Source organism: Chenopodium album, chromosome 17, assembly GCF_948465745.1.
Source record: "Chenopodium album chromosome 17, dcCheAlbu1.1, whole genome shotgun sequence".
Taxonomy (NCBI): Eukaryota; Viridiplantae; Streptophyta; class Magnoliopsida; order Caryophyllales; family Amaranthaceae; genus Chenopodium; species Chenopodium album.
In genome coordinates this window covers 6,816,553-6,825,923 of record NC_137850.1, presented here as the reverse complement: position 1 = coordinate 6,825,923, position 9,371 = coordinate 6,816,553, and the positions used below count along the sequence as shown (strand labels likewise).

Here is a 9,371-nt window from a genome sequence, read left to right as displayed (position 1 = left end):
GTGGATCCTTGATCTACCCACCTGTATTAGAAACGATAGCATTACAAGGTACAAAGTTAGTAACAGAGGCTACTTCCAATTTTGTAACGTGGGAGATGAAGTTGCTGCTAACGTCCTACACTCTACTACCCCATTTCTCTATGACTTTCGCTTGACGACCGTCCATAGAGAACATCTCCCCTGCCTTAACTTGATCCCACCAAGAGGACCAAGGGTCTTAGAGATTAAACCCGAGTCTTTCACGGTTCTCCTTTACAAGCGACTTTAATTAGTTGAGGGACAACCCTGGGTCACTTGAATATAGCACCTCACCAGCCAGATGTAATACCCCGTATTTTTATACGTATTTTATTTAAAATAAGTATTTTGTGGGGTATTTAAATAATCTGAAATGAATTATTTATGATATTTTAATTATTTATTTTAAACAAGTTTGTAAATATTTTATAAAAGAAAAGTTTTATTTAATTAATTATTTTATTAAGTTGGAATTTAATTTAGGAAAGTTTTATTTTAGTAAAGTTTTATTAGGAAAGGGATTAGGAAAGATTAAAAAAAGGGAAGTTTAGGTAAGGAGGGTTTCTAGAGAAAGGGGTATAAATATTCAACACTTGGGCAAATTAAACTTTGCCCAGAGCGGAGAAAACCCAAGGTAAACTTTCTCTCCCTTCTCCTTTATTTTATTTTCTTTTTCTTTCTTTTTCCCCTTCCCCTTTTATTTTGGCCAGCCAGCCGCCACCGCAACTATCGGCGCAAGCGCCAGCAGTCGCAGTGGCACCGACAGGGCGCGGCAGCAGCCCTACCGTGGTGGCTGCTGCCTTGCGGACTGCCGAACAAAAAAAAAAAATTTAATCTTTGTTTTAAAATTTTGTTTAGACCTTAGATCTAATTATAAATTATGGGTTTTGTGTTAATATTATGATGATTGATATTATGTATGGTTTAATTAAATTTTCAGATTTTAATTCTAATTAATAGCCCCAATTTTGAAACCTTAGATTCATAAATAATTAATTATTAAAGGATTATGATTTAGGGTGGTTTAAACCTTTAATTTAAGTATTTTAAAGCCTAATTACAGTAAGTTTTTATTAATATATATTGCTGGAATTTTCGGTAGTATACTAAAAATCAAGGTTTTTTAAGGAATTTTAATTACCCATTAATTGGGATTAAAGTATGAGGTTTTAAATAAAATTTCAGCTTGTTTTAATTAAATTATGAGTGGTTTAATAGGAGTATATATTGCTGGAAATTTGTGTAGAGTGGATTTTAATGCTCTATAATTATTTTAATTTGTAGGAGACTTTGAAGTGAGTGATTTTTATTAATCGTGGCGATATTAAGATCGTATTCAAGGTACGTTCGCGTACTTAGCATATTTTTGATGATGTAGTAGCATGCTAGATGTGATTAATTGATTACAAGTTGTATCATGCTAGATTATGAATGGAAATTGTGATTTGGTTGATATTGGTGATTGAATTATGAAGCATGATTATTTGTGATGGATTAATAATTGGAAAATAATAGTTTGGCATGTTGAGTATGAACTACACTTTTATTTATGGCATGATAGAAAGCATGCTTAATTAAACTAAATGTTTAATTTGGATTGGAATATTAAAAGGGAATTTTATTATGGTTCATATAATTTTTATTGATGCTATAAGCATGGGAAAGGAGCTATATAAGTGTCCATGTACACGAGGAATAAATTTTATGTTGGTGCCTTAGTGCACTTAAGGTGTTTTTAACACCCGAGGGATAGGATTTTTGGCGCATTAAGCGTTTAAGGTGTCTTTGACACCAAGGTAGATTTAAAAAGGGTTCAACATTAAATATTATGTGGTCACTAATTATTCAAGAATTAAATTGGAGTGTTTAATTGTTTGAATAATTATAATGTTTGATGTTATTATGAATTGAGAGTCATCACCAAGTTTAAGAACATGTAAATAACGTAAAGTGAAAGAGATTACTCACCAAAACTCTTGGAACGTATATACCTTAAGTATGAACATATGGGGAGAGTTATGCGACTTTATATTTGACCATAACTTTTACTGGAAGTACAAGACGCTGTATTTTCCTTTTATTATTATGCGCAGGAATTCCGCCACTTACGAGTAGTTCTTTTATACTGGCACGGTTAGCTCCTGTGTTAGTACCCCTTTATTGGGGCAGGTTAGGGAGAAACCCGTTCGACGCGTAATCAAAACTAAATAAATTATTTATTTACTTAGTTGAGAAGTTTTGTTGTATGTTGTGTGCTTGAAAACAGGTGCAACAAGGTAAGTTGTGTGTTGATAGGTAAAAGTATGTTAGTGTGTTTAATTACGCTTATGTACTCAACTTTGCTGATTGTGTGTTTGTATGTTTGTTGGCCTTGTCTTTACCTTGGCCCTATGATGACCCATTTTTAATGGAGAGTAGTGGAAACAAGTAGAGAGAAGCTTTTCAGGTGATGAAGCATATTCATGATGGGCATGAGTGAAGAGCGAATCATGCTAGTTTCCATAAGATTATGATGTGTTATTGCTTTTATTATATTATATTATTATTGTTGCGAGACTAACGTAAAGGTTTTTAATATAAGTTGGTTTTGTTAAGGGCCTACAATGGTTCCAAGTTGTAGGTTTGACTTTATTTTACTTTGGTTTGACCTTAATTTTGATTGGTTGACTTTTTAAGTTGAGTCGTTTTAAATGTTTTAAAGGAGAGTCTTCCGCTGTGTGTCTTTGATAGTTGCCTTACCCGTTTTTACGGTGGCGGTAATATTTTAGATTTTCCTATTTAAAGTTTTAAATAGGGCAAACATAGGAATTTTAAAAGAAAGGAATTTCTAGGGTGTTACACCAGATCTCCCAAGCAAGTCATTACTCTGGCGTACAAGGGATGATCATCGAGGAGATCTTCTAGCTCCTTCATGGGCTGAGGGGTTCCTGCCCTCGGAGGAGGCACACAACCACTCGGCTCACCAACAATGGCACGAAGCGGCTTAGCATAGATGGCTTTGACTGATACACCTTTGGGAATATCCGTACCGAATGTCAACTTCCTAGCCGTAGGATTTGAGACAGACCATGTGGGTTTTCCCGAACGAAGAGGAGGTCTCATCTTGTTGCGTAGCTTAGAGTAGAACTTGCCTTTCCGGCAGGTCGGACCCAATTGTCACGGGATGTTTTGTAAACTAGTTTTTTTTTTTCTAAGTTAGGAACTTAGGAGGTTCCCGTGATGGCACCTAGACCGAGCCTAGACCAGCCTAACACTCAAGCAACAAAGAATATACACACACAAGCAAGAGACAAGGCAACAATAACGTAAACACTTTATTATTTTCGTGGCTTACAAATTACAAGGAGTTTCTCTCTCTAGAATATCTCTTTAGAGCTGCCAAATTCGATGCCAAGCAAATGAATGCCTTGGCCTATTTATAGGTACTGACTACAACCCAATCAAATAGGATAACTACCCACTACACCCATGATCTAGTAACTGCCCACCCACTTGCTTGGTTACTTGGATGAATCTGGACTTGTTCATGTGTCAAGGGAGTTACCCACGTCCCACATTATTCTCTCAATTGTTTGGTAACCACCAAGTCCCACTATGCCATGCTCCTATATTTTAGGAGGCATGCATTAGTGTGCATATGTGGCGCTCAACCGCCTAATCAGAGTAACCGCCCACTCCCTTAGTGTTCCTATTTTCTAGGAACCACTAAGTGAGTGGTGTAACTTCCACATGACGTGGCATTATTCTTTCTGAATAACTACCCACGTACTTGGCCACACCCCACTACTCTGGTGCTCCTATTTTATAGGAACCGCCCCCGTAGTGGCTTAACTGCGTTCTTGTTTGACCTCGATCAAAGACACAGTCAAGATAACCGTTAGTCAACCCACCAACATCATGGCCCTATATTTTAGGACCCATGCTTAGCCACGTACCACCTCAGCATAACTGTCCCGACAATTTAGGGAGAGTGGTGCAACGTGGGTGATTTCCTCAACCGCCCACTAGCCCCACTACTTAGCCGATCCCTAGATTCAAGGCAACCGCATGCAACCACGATGTCTAAGCTTAACCGTCAAGGAGTCCATACTAAAAATAGTCCACTAAGGGAAGCTTTGGTTAGACCAATCATCAAGCCAATAATTTTCCTCAAAATCCAGCACATAGCCACGCAAGTCCATGGTTCCCTCGAAGGAACCATGGTTATCGTTGGCTCGGTCCACACTTGTTCCTCCATGTCGGAGCCACTACGGTCTCCACTATAGTAGTGGACCATAGAGATACCTTCACATGATCCCAAGAGCATCCCTTAGCCAAACCTCTCACTACATAGCTAGCATGCCCGTACTAAGCCCTTGTTTGTCGCCTCGCACCTACCCTAGTCGGGACTACCGAGTCGGTTTGTCCTATTAAGTGTCCACCATAGCCATCGAAGTGTGCTATAGTCTCTATAGGCCATCCTATGTCCAAGACTATGCCCAAGGCCCCTATCCCTAAAGCCACCCTTAAGTCAGCCCCTGACCCTTGAGTGAGCGCTCGCCCCCTAAAGAGCTTTATTTTGATATGGCCATGAAATACTAGTGCACACCCAATTGACAGTAACACAATAATGGGGTCTCAAGCCCTATCCTTGAACCCAACCGTGGCCCTACGGCCATGTATGATCTATTAGGGTCCTAATAAGTCCCCTCAATAAGTATCAAAGGTTGTTACAGAGTTTTGCTCAACTAAACACTCTGAGGTTCTTTTAGTGCGCGCGAGCGCGTGCCAGCCATAGGCTTAACGCCTAGCTGACCAAGGCTTTGCTAGCACCATGGTCTAAGCACTTGGGGGTCATCCCTGATAACCTCATAAGCCTTAGACATGGTAGTGAGCAACACTAGCCTCACTTGGCTCGTTCTTCGCGAATCGAGCACGCACTTGCCCGTGTGGGCAAATAGGATCCCGAAGGCCTTGCGCGCCAATGCGGGGTGGTCGACGGCCTTGCCTAGGTCGACCCAAATGTGACTGTGACATACACTCAAATCATATTTTTGTTGACATAAAAATATGCCCTCCAGACTCTGAGCAACCTCAATACCAAGAAAGGACTTCAACATATCCATATGAAAACAGTCACTCAAATATGATTTGAATGTTAAAATTGCAGAAGAATCGTTCCCCGAAATTATTAAATCATCAACATACACCAGAACACTAAGATGAATAGCCCCATGATTCAGAGTAAATAGAGAGTAATCAGAGTACGATTACAGGAATCCGTATCATTTCAGAGAATTGGCCAATTTAGTATACCAACAATGAGGTGCTTCTCGAGGGCTATACAGAGACTTCCAGAGACAACATACAAAGCCGGATTGAGAACCATGGAAGCCAAGAGGAGGTTTCATATAAACTTCCTCATCAAGGTCACCCTGAAGAAAGGCATTATGAGCATCCTTTTGATGTAGTTCCCAATTTTTCGCCGTAGCAACAACTAAGAAAGCACGACCGGTGACCATTTTAGCAACGGGCACAAATGTTTGATTATAGTCAATACCCTCAACTTTATGATTGCCAAATATAACAAGACAAGCGTTTAATCGTTCAACTGTGTCATCAGAATTATGTTTCACCTTGTACACCCATTTGCACCCGAGAGCTTTCTTCCCTGGAGGTAATTCTTCCATTACCGAAGTCTCATTATCTTCCAGACAGAGATTTCTTTTTGCATAGCCTCCCTTCAACCCTCATGTTGCATAGCCTCTTTGAAATTACGAGGCTCAACCGCCGTTTCTGTAGTTGGAATAAATACACGGTGTCGCATAGAAAATTTATCACAATTCACAAAGAGTGCTAAAGGATAGGGAGTACCTGAGGATCGCGGAAGGAGTGGTTGATAAATTGATGTTTAGGGTGATTTTAGGGTGATTTTGAACCTTGTTTACTTGATAAATTGGTGTTTTGGTTCACTTTTACTCTATTATTATGCAATTTTTGTGTATTCTATGCTTCACGGGTTTTTAGTGTTTTTGTTGAGTTTTCGGGTCCAAAGACGACCGTTTAAAGCATATGGATGATAAATTGAGGATAGAAGCCAAGACAAAGGAGAAAAATCGAAGAAAAGGGCCTAAGAGACCCTGCACGGTCGTGCCATATCTTGCATGTTCGTGCGGGATTGTTCCAGCAAATCAGGAACTTTTGCCCAAGGCTTTCAGAGCTTGTACGGCCTTGCAGAGTTAAGCACGTTCGTGCAGGATACTCAGCACGTCCGTGCCGAAGCCTGCACATCCGTGCAGATTGCCCAGCCTAAATCAGTTTCTAACTGATTATGCAGTTCAAGGCTTGCACGTCTGTGCAGGATTCCAAGGCCAAAATAGTAGCTAACCGATCCTCACTCTATGGCTCTGCACGACCGTGCATAAGGTGGCACGTCCGTGCAGACCTGCAGACGGACCCAACTCTTGTTTTCTCCGTCCTTTTTATTTGGGGGTCTTATGAATAACCCCTTGAGCTCATTTTGTATGGCATCCAAGTTTTTAGAGTTTTTTCTCTTAGTTTGTAATCTTAGAAACACAAAAACTCCCAAATCATTAGTTAGATCTTAATTATTAGCTTAGAAATTTCAATCTCAATTATTGTAGAAGACAAGTTCCACCATTATGATTTAAATTTGAAGCTTCTAGTAACATTTCTTACTCTTGTCTTCCATTTTAATTGCTTTAATTGTTAATTACTTGCTTAATTCTTGTATGCTTAGATTGTTATTTAGCTTAATATTTAGTTTGAATCTTGTTCATGAGTTGCTTGAAATTCCTAATTGTTTTAATTTCCATGGATTGTGAGTAGTCTAATTTTCTAGGGTTTGGGTAAAACCCTCAATGTAGTCACTAATTACTTGTTGCATGTACTAATTTGGTAATTGTTAGGTGTTAATTAGTTGAGCTTAAGTGGTTTAATTGCTTAGTTCTTGTATATGGCCATTGTTGGAACTATTTATCCAAGCTCTCTCAATGAAGGATCGAGAGATGAACTTGAATTAGCTCCCCTATGCTTAATTGACTTGAAATTCCATGAGAATAGGAATTTCCAGTCCAGGGAATGTTTTTCATCATCGTGATTATGCTTTAATACTTGTTTTATGCTTTTTAACCACGAGAGTAGGTTGTATTCATGATTCAAGTAATCCCTCTAGCTTGAGAGAGTAGTTGGGTGCCTTAGATGACTTCCCCTATACTATCCCCTTAATTTACCTTGATTGTTACATGCTAATTTTGATTTTTGATGAAGTTGAGTGGTATAACCTGAGCCCTAGAATCCTCTAATTATCGTTAATCTCCTCATAGTGTTAGTTGATTGAACTAGTAGAAGTTACCTAAATCAACCCAATTTTGACTTCATTTGGCTTATTTAAACGATAGTATCTCGGTGGTTGATTTGACGCCTCTCTTGGGTTTGACCCTTTCTTATCCTTGCTATTAGCTAGTGAGACAAAGATCGGACTTTATCTTTGGTAGGCTCAACGACGACCTATCAAATTTTGGCGCCGTTGTCGGGGAGGCAAAGTCACATTGAATGTATTATTGTTGAAGGAGACTAAATGTGTGTATATGTATCATAGTTGTTCTTATTTATTTTTGCTTAATTGTGTTTTTAACTTGTGATAGTCATTACTAACATTTTTCTTAGCTTTGTTTGACTTTGCATGACACGGAAGAGTAAGCAATCAGCGCTTATTCCCGTTGATTTATAGTTGAACAAGACCTTGAGGAACGTAAGGAGACTCTTGCAAGGCACACCCGAGTTCTCCATTGTCTATTTGGATTCCGAATCAGAAGAGGTTCTTGGAATCAACGAAGAAGATAACATGGGAGATAACGATCCTGCTCCTCCTCAACCTTTGCTACGGTACTATGACCACCCCAACGCATTCCAACTTCGGAGTGGCATACGTCTCCCCACCACAAATGCAAATAATTTCGAGCTTTCACCTCAACTCATCCGTATGATTCAAAGTGATCAATTCGGAGGTAGTTCTCATGAGTGTCCCTTCGCTCATTTGGACAACTTTCTCGAGTTGTGTACAACCATCAAGCAAAACAACATTACGGAAGAGTTCATTCGTATGCACATGTTTCAATTCTCTATCCGTGATAAAGCAAAGCATTGGTTGAGAACGGTTGAATAGGGATCATTGAGCACATGGGACGAAGTCACTAAAGCTTTTCTTGGAAAGTATTGTCCTCTGGAAAAGACCGCCGAATTAAGAAGAAAGATCACCAATTTCAATCAAGAGATTGATGAAACGTTGAGTGAAGCTTGGGACGTTTCAAGGATTACGCAAGGAAATGCCCACACCATGGTTTCACATCATGGATCAATGTACAAAGCTTCTATGACGGTCTTACTCCTATTTCAAGGGACAACCTTGATTCCGGGGCCGGTGGTAGCCGTAAAAAGCTATCGGTGGATGATGCATAAAAAATGATTGAAGAAGTGGCAAAGCATTATGCATATGGAGGTGATCGAAGGCAACCTCAAGCAAATTAAAGAAGGGCAGAATCCACGATTTTAGTGCAATAGATCTTATTATATCAAAGTTCGATATGCTAGCTCACAAGCTAGATCAAGCCACCCTTACACCCTCGAGCTCTTCTTCACAAGTCATGCCTTGTGAGACTTGTGAAGGAAATGATCACTTGTCCTCCTATTGCAACTTTTGATTATAACACCATTCAAAAAAAAACTTTTATTATAACACCACAAAAAAAAAACCAAAAAATTGGATTTCACCACCTCCTAACGAATTTTTGGATGAAATCCGTTAGTAAGACCCATTATGGACATTTGTCAATAAGGCATTGGTTTAAAATAAATAAAAATAAAAAAAAATTTAAAAAAAATATAAAAACCCCAAAACCCTAACCTAGCCCCACAACCACCACCGGTAGTCGTACACTTCACGACAGCCGTAAACCTCACCGCCGGCACCCCTACTACCGCCAGAACCCCTCTTTCACCGTCGAAATTACCACCCGTCACCCCCACTCACCACAACCCCTCCTTCACCGTCGAAGCCACGATAAAGCACAAGCTACCATGGTCGGATTCAACCATTTTCCCCAAATCTTGAAATGACCATTGAAATCTGCGGTCGAAATCGACAAATCGAGGGCTTCCATGGTCGATTTCGACCGTTTTGAGGGTGAAAGGTAAGGGTGGGTGGTTTTCGGAGTTTAGCGACAGTGATGTACTGATGTTGCTGTTGCGGTGGGTAGGCGGTGTTTGCGGTGGGTAGGCGGTGATTTGCGGAGGTTAGGTAGGGTTGGGGTGGTTTTCTGGATGGGGGACGAGGGGAAAGGAGGGTTCCGCCG

General features: G+C 39.9%; 1 non-coding gene across 1 annotated transcript; it reads right to left on the bottom strand.

Moving 5' to 3' along the window:
• Positions 1-8,257: 8,257 nt before the first annotated feature.
• On the bottom strand, positions 8,258-8,363 carry LOC145590459 (small nucleolar RNA R71). Its single transcript, XR_014102054.1, has one exon. It is a non-coding gene; the product is annotated as a small nucleolar RNA R71 (small nucleolar RNA).
• Between the last annotated feature and the right edge of the window lie 1,008 nt (positions 8,364-9,371).